Source organism: Oncorhynchus clarkii, chromosome 18 (assembly GCF_045791955.1).
Source record: "Oncorhynchus clarkii lewisi isolate Uvic-CL-2024 chromosome 18, UVic_Ocla_1.0, whole genome shotgun sequence".
NCBI classification, from domain to species: domain Eukaryota; kingdom Metazoa; phylum Chordata; class Actinopteri; order Salmoniformes; family Salmonidae; genus Oncorhynchus; species Oncorhynchus clarkii.
This window is the reverse complement of record NC_092164.1, coordinates 71098281-71110780: the sequence shown is the minus strand read 5'-3', so window position 1 is coordinate 71110780 and position 12500 is coordinate 71098281. Positions and strand designations below refer to the sequence as shown.

At 44.9% G+C, this 12500-nt stretch overlaps 1 protein-coding gene across 1 annotated transcript in view; it reads left to right on the top strand.

The window, feature by feature from the left end:
* Nucleotides 1-12500, top strand: part of LOC139372403 (CUB and sushi domain-containing protein 2-like) — a 773740-nt gene that overhangs the window by 679971 nt on the left and 81269 nt on the right. The window lies entirely within an intron of this gene.

Here is a 12500-nt window from a genome sequence, read left to right as displayed (position 1 = left end):
TCATTAGGTGCTGAATCCATTAGGTCGTCCACCCACTGTGCTTAGAGACACAGAAATCACGTTTATATTACGGTAATTCATCTGAACACAACACCCAACTCCTGTAATGAACCAGCCAATAAAACAGCACTTTCAAACATTTGGCAAAATGCAATTAGCCGGATAACACCATTCTAGACAGAACCTCTGGGATAACACCATTCTAGACAGAACCCCTGGGATAACACCATTCTAGACAGAACACCCGGGAAAACACCATTCTAGACAGAACACCTGGGATAATACTATTCTAGACAGAACACCTGGGAATACACCATTCTATACAGAACACCTGGGATAACACCATTCTAGACAGAACACCTGGGATAACACCATTCTAGACAGAACACCTGGGATAACACCATTCTAGACAGAACACCCGGGAAAACACCATTCTAGACAGAACACCTGGGAAAACACCATTCTAGACAGAACACCTGGGATAACACCATTCTAGAAAGAACACCTGGGATAACACCATTCTAGACAGAACACCTGGGATAACTCCATTCTAGACAGAACCCCTGGGATAACACCATTCTAGACAGAACACCTGGGATAACTCCATTCTAGACAGAACACCTGGGATAACTCCATTCTAGACAGAACACCTGGGATAACACCATTCTAGACAGAACACCTGGGATAACACCATTCTAGACAGAACACCTGGGATAACACCATTCTAGACAGAACACCTGGGATAACACCAAAATAAAGGGAACACTAAAATCCAACTTTAATGTAATGTCCTTAAAACAAGTCAAAATGAGGCTCAGTAGTGTGTGTGGCCTCCACCTGCCTGTATGACCTCCCTACAACACCTGGGCATGCTCCTGATGAGGTGGCGGATGGTCTCCTGAGGGATCTCCTCCCAGACCTGGACTAAAGCATCCGCCAACACCTGGACAGTCTGTGGTGCAACGTGGCGTTGGTAGATGGAGCGAGACATGATGTCCCAGATGTGCTCAATTGGATTCAGGTTTGGGGGGGCCAGTCCATAGCATCAATGCCTTCCTCTTGCAGGAACTGCTGACACACTCCAGCCACATGAGGTCTAGCATTGTCTTGCATTAGGAGGAACCCAGGGCCAACCGCACCAGCATATGGTCTCACAAAGGGTCTGAAGATCTCATCTCGGTACCTAATGGCAGTCAGGCTACCTCTGGCGAGCACATGGAGGGCTGTGCGGCCTCCCAAAGAAATGCCACCCCACACCATGACTGACCCACCGCCAAACCGGTCATGCTGGAGGATGTTGCAGGCAGCAGAACGTTCTCCACGGCGTCTCCAGACTCTCACGTCTGTCACATGTGCTCAGTGTGAACCTGCTTTCATCTGTGAAGAGCACAGGGCGCCAGTGGCGAATTTGCCAATCTTGGTGTTCTCTGGCAAATGCCAAACGTCCTGCACGGTGTTGGGCTGTAAGCACAACCCCCACCTGTGGACGTCGGGCCCTCATACCACCCTCATGGAGTCTGTTTCTGACCGTTTGAGCAGACACATGCACATTTATGGCCTATTGGAGGTCATTTTGCAGGGCTCTGGCAGTGCTCCTCCTGCTCCTCCTTGCACAAAGGCGGAGGTAGCGGTCCTGCTGCTGGGTTGTTGCCCTCCTACGGCCTCCTCCACGTCTCCTGATGTACTGGCCTGTCTCCTGGTAGCGCCCCCATGCTCTGGACACTACGCTGACAGACACAGCAAACCTTCTTGCCACAGCTTGCATTGATGTGCCATCCTGGATGAGCTGCACTACCTGAGCCACTTGTGTGGGTTGTAGACTCCGTCTCAAGCTACCACTAGAGTGAAAGCACCGCCAGCATTCAAAAGTGACCAAAACATCAGCCAGGAAGCATAGGAACTGAGAAGTGGTCTGTAGAACCACTCCTTTATTGGGGGTGTCTTGCTAATTGCCTATAATTTCTGTTGTTTATTCTATTTGCACAACAGCTTGTGAAATGTATTGTCAATCAGTGTTGCTTCCTAAGTGGACAGTTTGATTTTACAGAAGTGTGATTGACTTAGAGTTACAGTGTGTTGTTTAAGTGTTCCCTTTATTTTTTTGATCAGTGTACATGAAATCCTGCAAAATTAACATGATTTAGCCACAGAGGAATCAAGGATCATTAGCTTATTTAAAAAAAAATAGCTGTGTATTGTTTCATATCACAAGCTCGTCGGCTTGCATGGGCAGCAGAGTGACAACAGGCCTAGCTGATTACTGAGTTGAGGCTGTCAGTTAAAAAACATCTTGAATATGTTTGAAGATAATGTGGCTTGAGTATAAATTTAAATGTTGAGACAGGAAGAAGGGGAGAGGTGAAAATATAGGCCAGTCTCTCTCCAGAATGGCACAGCTGTATCTTACCAATTCTAGCATTGTTATTGTTTCATTGTGTGATTTGTATGCCATTTTGATTGTTTATATGATAAATCTCCCATTACAGCAAGGAGAGATATTCATGAAATAACCAGTTTTCATTTGGTGGCTTTATGCAGCCTATTTTGACTTAGTTCACATTTAGAAGTTATAGACCTACTGCCGCATTGACCTACAGGCTATCTCTGAGATCTATGGAAGTTATAGACCTATAGGCTATCTCTGAGTTCTATGGAAGTTATAGACCTATAGGCTATCTCTGAGTTCTATGGAAGTTATAGACCTATAGGCTATCTCTGAGTTCCATGGAAGTTATAGACCTATAGGCTATCTCTGAGTTCTATGGAAGTTATAGACCTATAGGCTATCTCTGAGTTCTATGGAAGTTATAGACCTATAGGCTATCTCTGAGTTCTATGGAAGTTATAGACCTATAGGCTATCTCTGAGATCTATGGAAGTTATAGACCTATAGGCTATCTCTGAGATCTATGGAAGTTATAGACCTATAGGCTATCTCTGAGTTCTATGGAAGTTATAGACCTATAGGCTATCTCTGAGTTCTATGGAAGTTATAGACCTATAGGCTATCTCTGAGTTCTATGGAAGTTATAGACCTATAGGCTATCTCTGAGTTTTATGGAAGTTATTGACCAATAGGCTATCTCTGAGTTCTATGGTAGTTATAGACCTATAGGCTATCTCTGAGTTCTATGGAAGTTATAGACCTATAAGCTATCTCTGAGTTCTATGTAAGTTATAGACCTATAAGCTATCTCTGAGTTCTATGTAAGTTATAGACCTATAATCTATCTCTGAGTTCTATGGAAGTTATAAACCTACAAGCTATCTCTGAGTTCTATGGAAGTTATAGACCTATAGGCTATCTCTGAGTTCTATGGAAGTTATAAACCTATAAGCTATCTCTGAGTTCTATGTAAGTTATAGACCTATAAGCTATCTCTGAGTTCTATGGAAGTTATAAACCTATAAGCTATCTCTGAGTTCTATGGAAGTTATAGACCTATAGGCTATCTCTGAGTTCTATGGAAGTTATAGACCTATAAGCTATCTCTGAGTTCTATGGAAGTTATAGACCTATAGGCTATCTCTGAGTTCTATGGAAGTTATAGACCTATAAGCTATCTCTGAGTTCTATGGAAGTTATAAACCTATAAGCTATCTCTGAGTTCTATGGAAGTTATAGACCTATAAGCTATCTCTGAGTTCTATGGAAGTTATAAACCTATAAGCTATCTCTGAGTTCTATGTAAGTTATAGACCTATAAGCTATCTCTGAGTTCTATGTAAGTTATAGACCTATAAGCTATCTCTGAGTTCTATGGAAGTTATAGACCTATAGGCTATCTCTGAGTTCTATGGAAGTTATAGACCTATAAGCTATCTCTGAGTTCTATGGAAGTTATAGACATAGTTGCAAAGAAAAAGCCATATTTCAGACTGGCCAATATAATGAAAATATTAAGACCGGCAAAAGAACACAGACACTGGACAGAGGAACTCTGCCTAGAAGGCCAACATCCCGGAGTCGCCTCTTCACTGTTGACGTTGAGACTGGACAGAGGAACTCTGCCTAGAAGGCCAGCATCCCGGAGTCGCCTCTTTACTGTTAACGCTGAGACTGGACAGAGGAACTCTGCCTAGAAGGCCAACATCCCGGAGTCGCCTCTTCACTGTTGACGTTGAGACTGGACAGAGGAACTCTGCCTAGAAGGCCAACATCCCGGAGTCGCCTCTTCACTGTTGACGTTGAGACTGGACAGAGGAACTCTGCCTAGAAGGCCAGCATCCCGGAGTCGCCTCTTTACTGTTAACGCTGAGACTGGACAGAGGAACTCTGCCTAGAAGGCCAACATCCCGGAGTCACCTCTTCACTGTTGACATTGAGACTGGACAGAGGAACTCTGCCTAGAAGGCCAACATCCCGGAGTCGCCTCTTCACTGTTGACATTGAGACTGGACAGAGGAACTCTGCCTAGAAGGCCAGCATCCCGGAGTCGCCTCTTCACTGTTGACGTTGAGACTGGACAGAGGAACTCTGCCTAGAAGGCCAACATCCCGGAGTCGCCTCTTCACTGTTGACGTTGAGACTGGACAGAGGAACTCTGCCTAGAAGGCCAGCATCCCGGAGTCGCCTCTTTACTGTTAACGCTGAGACTGGACAGAGGAACTCTGCCTAGAAGGCCAACATCCCGGAGTCGCCTCTTCACTGTTGACATTGAGACTGGACAGATGAACTCTGCCTAGAAGGCCAGCATCGCGGGAGTCGCCTCTTCACTGTTGACGTTGAGACTGGTGTTTTGCGGGTACTATTTAATGAGGCTTCCAGTTGAGGACTTGTGAGGCGTCTGTTTCTTAAACTAGACACTCTAATGTACTTGTCCTCTTGCTCAGTTGTGCACCGGGGCCTCCCACTCCTCTTTCTATTCTGGCTTTTTGAATTTTTGGAACTTTTGTCAGTGTAATGTTTACTGTTGATTTTTATTGTTTATTTCACTTTTGTTTATTATCTATTTCACTTGCACTTTTTAAAAATTTTCTCCTAAAATGACACCCAAATCTAACAGCCTGTAGCTCAGGCCCTAAAGGATACAGATTTTTGGTACCATTTGAAAGGAAACACTTTTGAAATGTGAAAGGAATGTAGGAGAATATAACACAATAGATCTGGTAAAAGATAAAACAAAAAAAAACAAGTTTTTTTGTACCATCATTTTTTAAAGCAAGAAAAAGGCCATAATGAACCATTGCATATTCTGTTCAAAATGTTGTATCAAGACTGCCCCAATGTGCCTAATTTGTTTATTAATAACTTTTCATGTTCAAAATTCTGCACTCACCTCAAACAATAGCATGGTATTCCAAGCTAGCTAGGTGGGCGATGTTCTGGTGAGACGCCCAGGGATGAGATTAATCACTTCTGCCTCTCTCTCTAGAGAGAGAGAGAGAGAGAGAGAGAGAGAGAGAGAGAGAGAGAGAGAGAGAGAGAGAGACCCTCATAAGTTTTTACAAATATCACCGTTACTCCAGCCCCTTGCTCATAGGACACCCCCTAGACAATATGTAGTTAATGTGAAGCCTAATCTGAAGCCTTATGCTAGTTTATGCTAAACAGTGACATGTTTAGAGTATATAAATGATGATTACCACCTCAGGTTGTAAATTATGTGCGCTAAAGGTCAGCGTTTAAAAAATATATATATATATATATAAGTACATTATGCCAGCTATTTGTGGGTGATTTAGTGTTGTGTACGGTATTTGAGGATGATGTAGCTGTTTTGGCCGGGTTTCTTGCATGGAAGTGAAGAAGCTTTTAAAGGCTTTTAAAGGAGTTCATTAATATTATACACAGGCATTTAGCAGTCACATAACAGTTCTATTAGAGCAAGGAGGAAGAGTTAGTGACCAACTGTCTCCCCAACTTTCTCAAACGCCCCGTCATTCGCAGATCCGGGTGGGTAACTCTTCCATCTGTTCTACTGGCCATCGTGTAGACAGAGGTTAACCCTCCTGCTGTGTTCAAGGTCGGATTGGACCGATTTACACGTTTTCTCTCTGAAAAAGTGTAGTTCATTTAATCTGATTGTCATCAGGTTTCATGACTTTGTCCACACAGGGCATCTGAACAAACAAAATACATTTTGATGATTTTCATTACATTTTGGGTGTTTTATTTAACTTTTGTACACCTGTGTTGTTAACGGTTAAAAAATGACCGGTCATTAGAAATGAATGGGTGAGACTACAATTACTCTATAAAATTGAATTCAGGCACATGCCCATTCATCAGATGGACATACTTCCTTTTCCAGACCCTCACATGAACGTGTGTTTGAGCGAGCACACACACACACACACACACACACACACACACCTCACTCCCCTTCTTGACTTCCATGGCAACCCCCACGGCAACCTTTCCCCAATATAATCTTTCCCCCAGGGGAACCACACCTGTTGGCATTCTAACAAACAATCACAACATTGTTTCAATAATATATAGGACTTTCTCACAGCTCTGGTATATAAAGCTTTTTTGAGGCCTTGCTCACAATTCATTCCGTAGCAGCACAATGATCAAACGGTGTACTGTATGTGAGGCTCCTGATCATATCTTTGATCATGACACTGGTGAGGAGGAGAGAGGCCAGACAACTGACAGTGAAGATGCATTAGAGGAGAAAGTAGTCTGTGGTAAATAGCACAACATGTTTCATCTGAGTATTTGTTATAGTCAAAATAATCCAGACATTATGCTTTTTTTTTACAAAAAAATTATTTGTATGAGCTCAGGTCAATGAGGCCTACAGGCCATAAATAGCAAATAGAAGGTCAAAACTTGTAAAGTTCACAGGAACTTAAGTTGATAAAAACATCACAACATTAGGTGATAATATATATATTATTATGGATTTATAATCAGCTATAATGGGGCGGTCATTTTGGACCAGGGACACATAATTAATTAACATGAAACGAACACAACAGGAAGGTTAAGGGATAGACGGGATGAGCTCCGTTTGAGACGATCCTATCAAGGGGACTTTCAAAAATGTAATATCTTGTAATGGCTTTCTTCTGTGGACGAAGGATCGGACCAAAGCGCAGCGTGGTTAGTGTTCAACGTGTTTAACCAAGACCATAAATGTGAACACTACTAAATACCAAAACAACAAATGTGAAAAAACTGAAACAGTCCTATCTGGTGCATAGACAAAAAGACAGAAGACAGGAAACAACCACCCACAAACCCAACACAAAACAAGCTACCTAAATGTGGTTCCCAATCAGAGACAATGACTAACACATGCCTCTGATTGAGAACCATATCAGGCCAAACATAGAAACAGGAAAACTAGACACACAACATAGAATTCCCACTCAGCTCGCGTCCTGACCAACACTAAAAGGTGTGGACTCCGGCCGCAAAACCTGAACCTATAGGGGAGGGTCTGGGTGGGCGTCTGTCCACGGTGGCGGCTCTGGCGCAGGACGTAGACCCCACTCCACCATAGTCTTGTCCGCTTTAGTCTCCTCCTAGGAACGGCGACCCTCACCGCAGACCTTGGATTGGCAACCCTACTAAATGGCCCCACTGGACTGAGGGGCAGCTCTGGACTGAGGGGCAGCTCGGGACTGAGGGGCAGCTCGGGACTGAGGGGCAGCTCGGGACTGAGGGGCAGCTCTGGACTGAGGGGCAGCTCTGGACTGAGGGGCAGCTCGGGACTGAGGGGCAGCTCGGGACTGAGGGGCAGCTCGGGACTGAGGGGCAGCTCGGGACTGAGGGGCAGCTCAGTACTGAGGGGCAGCTCCGGACTGAAGGGTAGCTCAGGACTGGCAGGAGACTCTAGCAGCTCTGGACAGGCGGGAGACTCTAGCAGCTCTGGACAGGCGGGAGACTCTAGCAGCTCTGGACAGGCGGGAGACTCTTGCAGCTCTGGACAGGCGGGAGACAATGACTTAAACCTGCCTCTGATTGAGAACCATATCAGGCCAAACACAGAAATTGAAAAACTAGACACACAATATAGAATGCCCACTCAGCTCACGTCCTGACCAACACTAAAACAAAGAAAACATAAAATAACTATGGTCAGAACGTGACATATCTTATATTTCACCAAGTCATGGCTGAACGACGACATGGATAACGTACATCTGGCCGGGTTTTAGGTCCATCGTCAAGATAGAACATCTGCCTCCAGTAACAGCTGTTGTGCGATCCAAAGGTTTTGCTGAGGTAGAGTACGCCATGATAAGGTATTGACCACACTATTTACAAAGAGAGTATATCTTTATTTTTCATAGCTGTCTATTTACCACCACAGACCAATGCTGGCGCTAAGACCAGACTCAACAAGAAAATTGTTATTCAGAAGCAGCGTTCCTAGTGTCCAGGGACTATAAAACTTTTCAACTTAAATCCGTTTTACCTCATTTCACATGTGCATTTCATTTCCGAGGGAAAAAAAAACTCTAGTCCACCTTTACTCCACACACAGAGATGCATACCAAGCTCTCCCTCACCCCCCATTTGGCAAATCTGACCATAACTCTATCCTCCAGATTCCTGCTTGCAAGCAAAAACTAAAGCAGGAAGTACCAGTCTCGCTCAATACGGAAGTGTTCAGATGGCGCAGATGCTACAGGACTGTTTTGCTATCCCAGACTGGAATATGTTCTGGGATTCATCCGATGGCATTGAGGAGTTTACCAGATCAGATCAGTCACTGGCTTCATCAATAAGTGCATCAATGACATCGTCCCCACAGTGACCTTACGCACATATCCCAACCAGAAGCCATGGAATACAGGCAACATCCACACTGCATGGTAGCAACACCACATGACAACACAGCATGGTAGCAACACCACATGACAACACAGCATGGTAGCAACGCCACATGACAACACAGCATGTTAGCAACACCACATGACAACACAGCATGGTAGCAACACCACATGACAACACAGCATGGTAGCAACACCACATGACAACACAGCATGGTAGCAACACCACATGACAACACAGCATGGTAGCAACACCACATGACAACACAGCATGGTAGCAACACCACATGACCACACATGACACAGATCCTCTCCACATCACCTGGTAGGAATGACCTGTCAGATAACAATCCAAAAGTGTGCAGAACCTGAGACGCCCAGCCCTGAGAGAAGAGAATCTGACGGTTCACAGTGTCGAAGTAGCAGATAGATCTAGGAGGATGAGAACAGAGGAGAGAGAGTCAACTGCTTGACTGTTTGGAGTGCCTCAATGCCTCAATGACACAGAGAAGAGCGGTGGGGTGACCCGTCTTGAAGCCTGACTGGTTAGAGTCAAGAAGATCGTTCTGAGAAAGTTGAGGAGACAGTTGGTCAGAGACGCTCAACTGTTTTGGAAAAAAGGGATGTTGTTTTTGACGCCAGAAATTTCGTTTTCCTCAATTTTTTTGCTGCAACCCTTCTAATTGATTGTACCATGATCACAATCCCCTCCAACTCACAGAGCTTGACCTCATCTTTACTAGTGGCTCTCCTTATTGATCTCACTGCAACCCCACTCCAGGTCTCTGATCCTCCAACCCCTCGGCCCTTATGATTCGTCACAATCTCTCTCTCTCACAGGCCTCTGCAGAAGTCGCGGAGAATAGTAGAATTATTGTGAAGGAAGTTGTCAAGGAAGTTAGTTTTTTGCTTATGCAGGACCTTTCGCCCCCCCCAACTACCGTCAACCAATCATGTCAATGTGGAGCTATGTGGAGCCCTCCACATTGTTACAACATAGAGAGGCGCATAGCGATGTGGCACGATGTCATTGCACCCTGCCTAGGGACGGCATGGAAGAGCACCAGTAAGCCAGTGACTCAGTAATGGGGTTAGAGGCAGAGGATCCCAGTGGAGAGAGGGGAACAGGCCAGGCAGAGACAACAAGGGTGGTTTGTCCCTCCAGTGCCTTTCCGTTCACCTTAACACCTCTGGGCCAGACTACACTCAACCATAGAACCTACTGAAGAGATGAGTCTTCAGTGAAGACTTAAAGGTCGAGACCGAGTCTGCGTCTTTCACATGGATCGGCAGACCATTCCATGAAAATGTATCTCTATATGAGAAATCCCTGCCTCAACCTGTTTGCTTAGAAATTTGCTTAGAAATTCTAGGGACAGTAAGGAGGCCTGCATCTTGTGGCAGTAGCATAAGTGTAGGTATGTAAGGCAGGACCAAAGAGAAAGTTGTTTTGTGTTTTGTGTTGTGATAGCTCCTAAGAATCTTTATTGTGTTATTACATACAGCCAGAAATAACTTTTGGATACCAGCGTGGCAGTAACTCACAAGCGTTACAACCAGAAATACGGCATTCCAGAATTGGATCCTAATTGAACTTATCCCAGAAGCTGCTTCAAGATGCAGATGGTAGAGAAGAAGTTCGACTCAGGAGGCACACAATCAGGCATCAGGGACTGTAACATGCTCATGATTCCGTGAAACAGAGTATCTCCGGATATACTGTCCTCATTCGGATATACTGTCCTCATCCGGATATACAGTCCTCATCCATTCTCAGTGCATCGTACAGACCGCAATAAAGAACTCTCTGGATATACTGTCCCCATCCATACAGCCAGCTGGGTTCTCAGTGCATCGTACAGACAGCAATAAAGAACTCTCTGGATATACTGTCCCCATCCATACAGCCAGCTGGGTTCTCAGTGCATCACACAGACAGGAATAAAGAACTCTCCAAGGAAGAAGAAAGGTTTGTATGTTTCATGGTTAGCTACTTCTGATGTGATTGGGATAAACGTGCAGGAACTGGTGTGACCAATCGGAATCCATGCTTAAATATTGTTTTGATCACATGGACTGAGATATATTCTGGGTTGCATAACACAGACACAGTGAATGAGTTAATCAGGAATGGAAACCAATCCCATCTGGGCAAGAGGAATACCTATGTCCATTGACTATAGCTCAGCATTAAACACCATAGTACCCTCCAAGCTCATCAAGCGCAAGTGAGTACATCCCTAAGTGAAAATGCTCAGACCATACACCGTACACTGCATCAAATTGGTCTGCATGGCTTCCAAAAGGAAGCCTCTTCTAAAGTTGATGCACAAGAAAGCCCGAAAACAGTTTGCTGAAGACAATCAGACTAAGGACATGGATTACTGGAACCATGTCCTGTGGTCTGATGAGACCAAGATAAACTTATGTGGTTCAGATGGTGTCAAGTGTGTGTGGCGGCAACCAGGTGAGGAGTACAAAGACAAGCGTGTCTTGCCTACAGTCAAGCATGGTGATGGGAGTGTCATGGTCTGGGGCTGCATGAGTGCTGCCGGCACTGGGGAGCTACAGTTCATTGAGGGAACCATGAATGCCAACATGTACTGTGACATACTGAAGCAGAGCATGATCCCCTCCCTTCGGAGACTGGGCCGCAGGGCATTATTCCAACATGATAACGACCCCAAACACACCTCCAAGACGACCACTGCCTTGCTAAAGAAGCTGAGGGTAAAGGTGATGGACTGGCCAAGCATGTCTCCAGACCTAACCCTATTGAGCATCTGTGGGGCATCCTCAAATGGAAGGTGGAGGAGTGCAAGGTCTCGAACATCCACCAGCTCCGTGATGTCGTCATGGAGGAGTGGAAGAGGACTCCAGTGGCAACCTGTTAAGCTCTGGTGAACTCCATGAGGGTTAAGGCAGTGCTGGAAAATGATGGTGGACACACAAATTATTGACACTTTGGGCCCAATTTGGACATTTTCACTTAGGGGGGTACTCACTTTTGATGCCAGCGGTTTAGACATTAATGGCTGTGTGTTGAGTTATTTTGAGGGGACAGCAAATTTACACTGTTATACAAGCTGTTCACTCACTACTTTACATTGTAGCAAAGTGTAATTTCTTCAGTGTTGTCACATGAAAAGATATACTCAAATATTTACAAAAATGTGAGGGGTGTACTCACTTTTGTGATACTGTATACACCTGTTCTGAAAGGCCCCAGGGTCTGCAACACCACCAAGCAAGTGGCACCATGAAGACCAAGGAGCTCTCCAAACAGGTCAGGGACAAAGTTCTGGAGAAGTACAGATTAGGGTTGGGTTATAAAAATATATCAGAAACTGTGAACATCCCACGGAGCACCATTAAATCCATTATTAAAAAATGAAAGAATATGGCACCACAACAAACCTGCCAAGAGTGGGCCGTCCACCAAAACTCATGGACCAGGCAAGGAGGGCATTAATCAGAGAGGCAGCAAAGAGACCAAAGATAACCCAGAAGGAGCTGCAAAGATCCACAGCGGAGATTGGAGTATCTGTCCATGGGACAACGTTAAACCTTTCGCTCCACAAAGCTGGGATTTACAGAAGCAGATGAGCGACAGTCCAGGAATAACCTTTACCTCTATTTTACATTTTATTCAACCCTCACCAGGTAAATTAACTGAGAACACATGCTCATTTACGACAACGACCCGGGGAATAGTTGCAGGGGACAGGAAGGGGGAATGAAAGAACCAATTGGAAGCTGGGGATCCA